Source organism: Rhea pennata, chromosome 29, assembly GCF_028389875.1.
Source record: "Rhea pennata isolate bPtePen1 chromosome 29, bPtePen1.pri, whole genome shotgun sequence".
Lineage (NCBI taxonomy): Eukaryota > Metazoa > Chordata > Aves > Rheiformes > Rheidae > Rhea > Rhea pennata.
The window spans coordinates 3,558,526-3,569,336 of record NC_084691.1 but is presented as its reverse complement, the minus strand read 5'-3'; positions in this window follow the sequence as shown (position 1 = coordinate 3,569,336).

Below are 10,811 nucleotides of genomic sequence, written 5' to 3'. Positions count from 1 at the left end.
TGCAATTCTTTTTTTCTAGGGGTGGGGGGGGAGGGAGGGGCTAGCTGACAGCTTGTCCTGTGGTTCCTGGGTTTGAAGAGCAAGATACTTGCCTAAACAAAGCTGTGGAGCAAGCACTGCTTGGAGGGGGTCTTGCTGCCCATGCAGACAAGTGGTGGAGTTCAGCAGTGCTTTGACAAATACCTGTGTGCTTGAGTATTTGCACATACTAACAGATGCAAGTGTAGCCTCTGATCCTACATTTGTGTGCACAGTTGTACCTGGGCCTTGTAGTCATGTATATCTACGCTGGCTGGTGCAGCATATGTTCTTTATAATCTGTCCTTTAAAGAGCTGAAGAGAGAAGATCCCTATTGGGGCTATATCCTGCTTCCCTTCCAACTAGCAACCGGTAGGCTGATCTTTTGCAATTTCTGATTCTGTAGTGGGAATCGGTGTTTCTGTAGCAGATCTGTATGTCTTTCATGGACGGTGTTAGGCTGTCTGAACTTCCCTCTGCTTGATGTTATTGAGAAACAAACACACATAGAGAGCGTTAAAAGGTGAGCACAGAGGGAAGCGGGTGGGAGCAGTAAATGATCCAAGACTCTATGTCAAAACATCCCCACCCCATTCCTTGCATGGCTGGGATGGTTTGCACAAAGCTCAGACTTCTCAATAAATTGCAGAGAAATGGACACAAAAGTAACTCTAAAAGGGGCCCAGTCCCTCTCCAGTTAAATCCACAGGGAGTCTAGTCCCACTGCGCCACTGTAGTCAGGGCTTAGTGAAGTTTTTCATATTACGCTTGGGATTAAACTAGCAGGATCACCACAGTTTTCAGAGGAAGGACAGAGGCCAATGCCTGTTGTGGCAGGACAAATTAGGAGTAAGGTGACAATGTGGTTTTGAGAACAGTCTGCCTTTGCTAGCTCTGCTACTTGAGACAGCAACCTCTTAAGTACAGTTGCAGGCTGGTCCCAAAAACTCTTTTGTTGTTTGCAGTGTTGTCCTGCTAGTGCTTTCAGATTCCTGTTTCAGGTACAAACCTAGGGCTAATCTTTTATCAGAGCTATCAGGATAGCAGGGTTTAAAAAAACTCAGGAGGGACGCGGGTCTTCATATACCACCACTGCATCTTCCTGCCTTGTGCAGCTGGAAGACCTGGATAGAGACCTGGGGGAGCCCAGCTGTTACGAGTTATTTTCTTTGCATGAATGAAGAATGGATCTTCCCTGGTTGGGGTGGCATTGCAGTTGGAACAGATAAGCCCACTGCAGGAAGGGGAGGTTAAAATGCTGACCCTTTCCAGAACCAGGTATTGAACAGAAGATGTGGCATAGAGGCTACTTCTAGTTGTGGGCCAGGCTCTTTCCCACAGAAGAGGGCTGAAGCTCTCCTGAAATCAAGGGCTGGTTTATATAGTCGAACATACGGCCCTGAGTTGCTTCTTGCTCTACTTAAGGCCTCAGCAAGGATTGAGAAGCTTCCAGGGTGTTGGACATTCCTGTTTCTGGGCATTTTGTATCAAGATTCAACCCTGCAAACCACTGAGTCCTACCCTGGTCCAACTGGGCTCTCCCAGGACCTTGCAAAGTTAAGGGCTTTTTTCTGGATCCTCTTGGCGTTGTTGCCCTACATAAGGTGTGTTGCATAATCTGTAGAGCACACTCCAGATACATACGTGGGCGAATCCTCCAAGGAGAACTGAATTCAGTGCTCAGGTTGGAACATGTCCTATAGGTGTTTGTTGCCATGAGTATGAGCTGGCTGTCCGGAAAGCTGCCAACGTAACGCAAATGCATGGGGTCTTTCTGGACAGAGTCAGATTGAACAGAGGTGAGGTCCCTTCCAGCTTTGTGCATTTAAGACTAGATTAGAGAAAGCGCATACATGCAGAAGCTAAAGAGCAATCCATTTGTGAAAGCAAAGGGCTTGTCTGATGCTAACTTGGGTATGATTCTTGAAGGAGGTACTCATGTTGCATACTGCAAAGTTTCAGTTTTCCCCTGAGCAAGCCCAAAGCCAAATCAATCTCGAGGGTTTTTAGTGCCTTGTCATCCACTACTTTAAAGAAAAAGACACAATTGCAGCTTTTCCTTGTTGTCTAGTTTGTAAGTCTTCTGGAGTCCTATATTTTGAGCATTTCCTGCTGTTGGTAGCTTGGACCTTCAGTTTGAAACTAGAAAGAGAGCAGATGTTCTTTTATGTTCCCCTGACCCCAAGAGCTTAGACAGTCCTACCTAGCGGGACAGTTGGTGTGGGGGTAAACTGGTGCTGTATCACTTATGTGGGTTTCTGTCTAAGGAAGTGCTAAGGGAATAATGGTTTTACAGCTTGCTGAGGTTAGTGGGACCAGGTGGGTGTAAATATAGAGTAGATCTGGACAGCTGTGGTTTTGCTCCTTGTTTGATATTTGTACCCCTCGCAGAGTATACAAAGTGCTCCAAGACAACATTCATCTGATGTGTGTTGTGGTGTCTTTTAGCCCTACTGCGCGTACATGTGCACAGGAGCTGACATTACTTTGGGTACATGTTGAGGCTCTGGGAGAGCTGGAAAAAAGCCCCAGATGTTTTATACTCCTCTTTTTGTTTAAGTCTGAACCTTTTCCTCCATGTGTGTTGGCTGGGGTAGCTCAAAAGGGCAAACTGCTCAAAGGGGCATCAGTTTGCTGGGTGGCAGAGAGATTGCTGGCTATGGAAGGCCTTAATGTTGCTGTGATGTTGCCAACATGAGAAATGTTTGATACAAAGGGTGTTTTGGGCACCCTTGGTGTTTGTTAATGCCAGTGCAATAGAGAGGGGAAGGCTGGGCACGTGGGCATTAGGGAACTGGGAAACATGCAGGCGAGGTTTCCTAGTGCTGGAAAAAAGGCTCATTTCCACGAGCAGAAGTCAAGACCCCAGTGCCACCGGGCGTCCTTTGCATGAGGAAGGTTGGATGCTGGGTGAGTCTGGAAACGTCCTTTGGGCAGGGTGGGCTGCCTTGCGTTGCTAAAGGCAGTCTGTCCCGACCCTCTCCCCGGCATCCCCAGCCCGCTGCTTGCTTCCTGCGTCAGAGCCCCTGCTGCCTGCCCCGCGATGAGTCACGGCTGGGATTCCTCTGCTCTGAGGTGGTTCCTTCTCTTTTCTTTCTCCCCCTCCTTCTCTGGCACTGTGCTTTTTTTTTTATTATTTTTTTTCCCCTCTCCACAGCCTTGAATTGAAGGGTGTGTCTATGAAATCTCGCAAACATACGCAAGCCCCAGCAGGAACAGGTAAGCACCGTTCCCATTATGTTATGAATACCTGGCTGATTGCCGCGGGGACCCTGCCAGGCTGAGCAGCCAATCTCCAGCACCTAGACCTGCTGAGCTTTGGGCTTTTGCTGCTCTCTCTAAGTCATCGCTTTGCAGAGATGGACAATTTTAATCTCCTCTCAGCAACAGCCATGTTTTTGAGCTTGTTTGGCCTGCTGCGATATCTTGGTTCCCACGGTTTGTTCTTTCCCAGGGTGCCATGCTGCTAGGGGTGGAGAGTTGAGCAGGCAGCTCCAGCGGCCGGACTGCCCATCCTTGAGCGTGACTCATCCCAGACAAATTGCAGTCTCTCATATTTTCTGTTACCCTGCCCTATGCACCGGGCACTGCCCCAGCTTGCCCAAGCCCCTCAGTGTATCTCAACTCAATCTGCTGCATCAGGTTGGGAGGCTGCCTGGCGCATCTGTGCACCGGAGAGGGTGCTCCTGCTGTGTAGGAGCATGGCTAGGCGCTCTGGGCCTGAACCACCTGCGTTTCCCGAGTGTGGATGTGCGCTGTGCATTGCCCTCCTTCTCCCTATTTGAATGTGCCATGAGCACTTGAGGGTCCTTAGTGAAGGTGCTACTTAGTAGGTATTTAAGTATCCATGCTTAGTTAGCAGAGAAGATGCAATAGCTGAGACTTCAGCACAGGCTGCCCAGTAGAGAACAAGCTCCCCCTGAACCCAAGTAGGAGCTCTGGTCCCTAATGTGGGCTTAGGGGAGCAGGTCTTTGCTGCTAGCAGTGGCAGCTAACCAAGTTAAGCCAAAAATGAAAGGTCTGCAGTGCATGCCGTGATGAGCTGTGAAGAGGTGTCTCAGGCACAGTTGCTGTCTGTGCAGAATGGAGATGATGGGGATGAGGTTGTAAATGGTGTCTGGTAACCAGAGCTCGGCTCAGAGCCTGTGAGATCTGCTGCAGCTCCTGATACAGACACTGATCTGAACTGCAGCTTCTCAGTCCTGATCGCTAGTAGTTTGGCATGACCCTCTTTCTCCTTGTTTGCTCATGAAAACGGACACCGGCTCTCACACGCCTGTCTTTGGCATCCTGACTGCAATCTGGACAGTGTGACCTTTCCAAGCTGGACAGGGGAACATCTCCATCTCTGCCGAGACCTGGTAGAGGGTAGCACGTGCTTGGACTGCAGTCCACGTGCTCCTCCTGCCAGGTAGGGACGGTCTTGGTCACGTCCCTGTCTGTGCACAGACCTGCTACTCCTGCTGGTCCCCTGTTGCTCCTTGCCCTGGGCTCCTGAGGGCTCCCACTGCCACGGGGTGATGCTGTTGCTCTGTGGTGGATACGTGAGTGTGTGTAGAGGGGAAAAGAGGTCTGGAGGTGCTAGGAAATAAGCTGTGCTGTCCTTTGGACTCATGCTTCCCAAGATGAAGCCTTGGCCTCCCAAGTGCGCTGCTCCCCACGGGGCTCTGCCCTCCTGGAGGCCTGCGCAGAGTTAGACCAGGGCGAACGTCCAACGGCCGACCCTGCCGCCGTCTTGTCTCGGGGCGCTGTGGAAGCGCAGGGCTCCGGGCTGGGCGGGCAGCGCGTCGAGGCCGCAGCCGCCGCGGTGCCCGCGCACGAGGCCCTGGCGAGCCTCGAGGCGGAGGCGTGGGACCTGCTGGCACTCCCGGCCCGCAAGCCCGAGCTGACACAGCTCTCCTGGAACCTCTCCTGCTCTAACAGCATCGCTGCCAGGCGGGTACCGAATCTTGGCAGCACAACAAGGGAATGCTGGTTTCTCCGAAATTCCTGGGCTCGTTTGGTCAGGGCGCTGGCACGCGGGGTCCCGGCAGAGTTGGCACGTGCCTCGCTGCGGCACTGCGTGCAGGGCTGCTGGCAATCCCGGCTGGGACGGGGCGATGCAGCGAGGCCCCGTCCGGCTCCACCGAGCCGAAGCTGGGCTCAAAACCGAACGCCCCAAGGATGCGCCCGTAGCCAGGCTGTGCAGGCTCCCTGCTGCAAGCACTGCCCGGCCAGGAGAGACCCCAGGGCTGCCACGAGCAAGCAGGGAGCAGGCGGAAGTGGAAACTAAGCACAGGAATGACTGCGGGACGGAGGAGGGGGTTTATCACCTGGCTGGGATGGTGAATGACTGGAAAGTGTTGAAGGAAAGGTGAAGCTGTTGAGAGGAAAGAGAGTATTTTTGCAGCTCAGGCCCAAGCAGGGGCTGCTGGTGGGGATGCTGGGGGCTGACCAGCCTTGCGGCAGCTACCCCGTGCTCAGCTCGGGCTCCCTGGGGAGCCTGAAGGGCTGCGTGGGATGCAAAGACCCAACAGGGATGTTGTTCCTAACGATGAATTTGTGCCGGGCAGAGTTTCCCCTGGTTTTGTGCCAGGTGTTGAGTGGGATGAGCCGAAGCAGCCGTCGCCTCCCCTGCTGCAGGTAGAGCTCGGCACACCTGGCCGGGGAGGCAGGGTGTGGGCAGGGGAGGACGGGCCTGGCAACCTGGGCAAGGCTCGGCTGTTCGCATTCCGCCCCGGATTGGCCGCGGAGAGAGAAACCTGGCCATATACGGTCAAAAATCCCAGTGCCGGCTGCTCCTCCTCCCTGTGAAGGGACTTGTGTGGAGAGGTGTGGATGGGCTGATGGGGTCGGGCATATTTTCCTCCACCCTTCCCTGCTCTCCCCTCCCTTCTCCAGGTGCCCTGGAGACAATTACAGCATTTGCTTTGGAGCCAGCGTGGCTGATCTCTGGGGCTTGCAAAGAGACCAGCTCCCCCAGTAAACGTGGCTGGTTTTGTGTGTGCCGAGAGCTGTGGAGGTGGGTAGCAAAAGGTGCCCATGATCTTGGCTGGAAAACTGTCCTAGCTCGGTGCCTGGGAAGACGGTGACAGCCTCTGACATTACAAAGCCCCTGCCTGAGCGTTGAGCCTCCCTCCCACTTGCTAAACTCTGCTCTGGCTGTCCTGGGCTGGAGTGTTTGGTTAGGAAAACTGAATTATAACACCACCCTGACCCAGCTTGATCCCACCTTAGATTGCAGGCAAAGACAAGTCAGCTTTCCTTGGGCGCCACAGTGAACAGAAGAAACTGAGGCACAACTTTGAGCTCAAGTAGTGAAAAGGAAGTCAGCTCTCTTTTGCTCAAGACTGGGGGAGTTTTTCCCAGCAGCTGATTTCTTGGGCTGTGCTACTTTGATCCTTGGAAATGGCTGTCCTGGATGGCAAGCTTGGGAGATGAGCCTAGAGGATCCATCTTTCTGTCTTGTGTTCTGTCTCTTGCAGTTATTTCATACATCGGCTGGAACTGGGTGCAATAGGTAAACCCCAGCTGTGGGCAAAATAGGGACTGGCAGATTAAACTGGGTTGGAAGAGGTTAGGGTGGACTTGGGCTGTTTGAGGGAAAAGTACAGTTTTACTCAGTGTGGCTAGGTGCAGTGGAAAGTCCATAGAGCTTTGATCCACCTTGTTGTGGCCTTCTGTGTCCCAGGAACATGCTTCCACCTCATTTCCCATGCATGTAGCAACATGGGATGTGTCGAGGGATTTGACCTGCTCTGATACAGAGCGTGAATTTGGCTTAGCCCAGATCTCCCTGGTCTAAATTTACTTGATTCTGTGAGCCTGGCTACTCAGGTGCCCTAGGCAGGACTAGGATTTAGGCTGCCTGTGTTGAGACCAGGCCCTTGGTCTCTTTTAACAAGTTGTCTCTCTGCAGGCCAGAAAGGGTCCTTGGCCTTGCTCAGGCTTGGACCGGCAACCCAAACGTCAGCCAGAGTGTGCAGTGTTCAGTTAGTCACCAAAGCCTCTGCCAAACATCAAGGGGGGAAAAGTAACTGGTTCATTCACTGGACTGGTGGGATCTGATTGAGGGAGATGTTTCTCACTGTTGGTAACTCCACTGGGAGACAGCTTACCTTCCCCAAGCAGGTCCCTGGACTGATCTGAAGCGTGTGTGGGCTATGAAGGAAAGATCTGTGTGTGTGCATGTGTGATGAAGTGCATCAGGGCCAGCCAAGCCGAGCTAGCTACAGGCTAGCCACATTTGGTGGGCATGAATCATGATTTGGGTTCGGGCAAAGCTCTGTGGCTCTATTTCTTTCTTTTTCTTTTTTTTTTGTTTTTTTTTTTTGTAGCCACTGCTGTGCCCTTGTGAAGTGTCCTGGGAGAGTCCTTGACCATGCTTTGGGGTACACTTTTCGCTGCCTGGGAGCTGTTTTTGTCTCCTCCTGGGAGGCTGAGCTTGCTGCAGGGAAGGAAAGTGTTGCTGAGTCAGGATGGCTTATGGGCTTCAGGATGGCTTATGGGCTCCAGGACATTGAGGCCTCTGAGCCTCCTCTTTTGAAGCATTAGTAGTGGTGTCACCTGCCCAGGAGAGGGAGCCTGGAGCTCACATTTGGGTGCGCCGCACCTGGGGAGGCAGCGGCCAGGAATGCAGAACTCCTTAGATGTGGTCTGGGGCACAGAATCTCCCTGCTTGGAAAACAGGAGAGGAGCCCTGCCACTTCCCTCTGTCTGCTCTGGCATGTCTTCTGGACTCGGGCCCACGTGCTGTTGTGCAGACATGAATGTTTCCCTGAAGATCTTCCCTGCCAGTGTCTGCCCCGTATAGATCAGCTCTGCCCTCTGCTTTCAGTGCCACAGTTTTATCTACTCCTCGGTTTTGCCCTTGGGCCTTGTTTAGCAGCTGAGCCAGGTGCTGGACATCTGATGTCTCCTTTCCCCACACCAGGGCAGATGCTCTGATCTTTGGCTCCAGCTGGGATTTGAGATCTTTAGGAAGTCTCTTGCAACTGAAACTAATATGGCTTTACCTGGAGACAGCTGTGCTTTGGATTGCACAGATGCAGCTTGCCAGAGAACGTGGACAAACTTGTCTTTCTCCCCCCACCTTCCCCTGCTCAAATCCCTTTAGTAGCAGCTTTCCTTGCTGGCCTCTTGGCCTTGGGCTCTGTGCTGGCTCAGCATCCCTGCCCTTGTAGGACTGTCCCCTCTCACCCTAAAGGGTTTTCTGAGATCCTGAGAGAGAACCTGGAATTTCCAGAAGACTTAAAGTGGGGTGATAAGGAAAAAAAGATACGGAGCTTCCCCAGTGAATTTTTACAGCTGGGTTTAGGGCTGGCTGTTCAACTGCTGTAAAAGTACAGGAATTAGCCCCAAGGAAGGGCCTGGTCCTTCAGGTGAATTCAGTGCTTGAAGGGTAGTATCATGGAGATGGAAGGACTGCTACACTGGCAGGGGTGGTTGTCAAAGTCATGAGCCTATCTTAGGCCATCAACAGGCTGCAGGAATTATTCTGCTGCGTAAAATCAACCACCCTGGTATGATGTGGGTTAATATCACTTTCCACTTGTCGGGGTGGGGGGGAACTGAGGCGCAGGGCAGTGAAGTGACTGAGACAGTGGAAGGGTGAGTCAGGTTGTCCTAACATCAGGCACTTCTGCAGTTTGTCATAAGATAGCACACTGGCCCCAGGGGTCCGGCTTCTCTGTTCCCCTCCTTTGCCCTTGGGACTTTCTCCCAGTCCCCTGGGCTGTGGGTGCTCACAAGCAGCAAAAAGTGTATGGGAGGGAGGGAAACCAGCTAGAAACGCTGCCCTCTTGCAGAGCTGGGCTGCTGCGGAGCCCCTGCCGTACCCAGCCAGACCGTGAGCACGTGTCTCCGACCACCCCATCCTCCCCCTGGATGGACGGTCTGGGCACCCCAGCCCTGCCTTTCTGTTCGGGTTTCAGCCTGGGAGACGCTAGCTCTGTGCGTCTCCTCTTCCCTCCCTTCCTCGCAGTGCCTCGGCCGCACCCTGCCTTGCAAGGGCGCCGGGCTGCTCGGAGCAGTCGTTCCTCTTCTGGGCTTTGCGCGCTGCTCCTCTTGCAGAGCTTCGCACAAATCCGGGGTTGTTCCTTCGCCTAAAAGGCCTTTGTCCAAGGACTCTGCTGGGTCTGGCCTCCGGGGCAAGCTCCGCACTAAAGCGGCGTCTCCCCCTGAGAAAGAAAGGGCACATGTGCCCGGGAGCTGACTCATGGCTGCCCCATGTCCCATCCCTACCAGCGTGAGAAACCAAGAGCTTTGAGCTGCTCAGCTGGCAGACCTGATAGCTGGGAGCTCTTTCTGCTGGTCTGTATTGGTCTCCCCTCTCCTGCCCCAGCACCTCTCAGGCTGGCCCCAAAAGTGCAGTAGTCCTCTGAGGTGGGCTACAAAGGGCAGAGCAGAGATGTTCTTCCCAGATCTTTTCGATCCAGCCCAGACCCCAAGTGAGCCAAGGCCTTCACCTACCACACCGTGCAGAAGTTGCCCACCATACGCCTTGGGCTGTTTTGAACCAGATTTGCACACCTCTGGGGCCGTTGTCCATTTTGAATGTCCAGGTAGGTTCCTCATAAAGGGGTGTTTCTGAGCAAGGAGAAACATGAAGCGCTAAGAGAACCCCATGCTCTGAAAGGACACCTCTGAAATGACAGGCTTCCTCAGGTGCCCAGAAGTCCCCTTCTGCAGAGCTGTAGGTGTCGTTTAGCAGGGTGAAAGCTTTGTGTAGGAATGTGGGACCTGTAATAACACTTCATCTCCTGAAATGGGCCCGAGGTGCTCTGTGATTCAACATTGCGTAGGACTCTAGTGACAGGACAGTGGTGCTCTCCCCATAAGCCTTGGCTGCTGGGCTCCACCTCTGTCCCACCAGCCCGGTTGGTAGCTGTTTCCAGGGATCTGGATCAAGCAAAGTGCCTGAGAAGAAATTTCAGCTTTCTTTGGCTGCTAGAGAATAGCGAGAGTCCTCAGCTGAGGCCTGCTAGCAACTGGGGAAAGAATTGTTGTTTCAGGTGGGCTGTGGTAAGAAATTTGGAGAAAATCAGCAATACTCTGTGTTTTCTATGCATTTCGTACTTTATTTGAACGGCTATAACACTGGAGAGCTAGTGTGCTGGTTACATAGACGCTACAGTAGTTGGCTGTTCTACAGAAACGTGGAAATACTGTGATGTGCTCAACAGAAATAAGCCAAGAGACTATTAACAGCTCCTGATACATGCAAATCTGTGAAGCCAAGCGGGTTTGTACGCCAGTGGCTGCGGTCAGAGCTTGGCCTCAGAGAGAAATACTGCAGTGCGTTGTCTATGTTAATATGTGCAAGAAGGACACAGTAATGCTTGTACCGAGGCCAGAACTACAGCTGGTGTCTACAGACCTGGCTCTAGTGCCTTTGGCGCAACGTTGCTGCTTTACATTGGCTGGGATTAACCAGATAAAGTAAAAGCTGCTATGTCAGTTTAATAAATACAAAGAAAAGTCCTGCCTGTCGTAGTTAAATAGGAACCAGTGAATATTCCAGTTCACACAGAATGTAGCACCACTGTTCATGGAGTTTGGAGTGCCATTAAGTGGGACAGGAGGTGGTCTCTGTTAGAGAAATAAGGTTTATAAAACGATAAGTTTTAATAACTTCTAGCTTTAGTGGCTTGGGAGGGAATGAAGGACCACCCCAAAGGCAGTAAAATTAGTTGAATATTGTGGAGTCACTAAGGATTCCCCAGTACAGCCAGAATGTTTGTCACCAGACATGCAAGTAGAGATGTCACAAATTCATCTGGCTTGGGATGTTTACCTGCATCTCCCTGTCAGC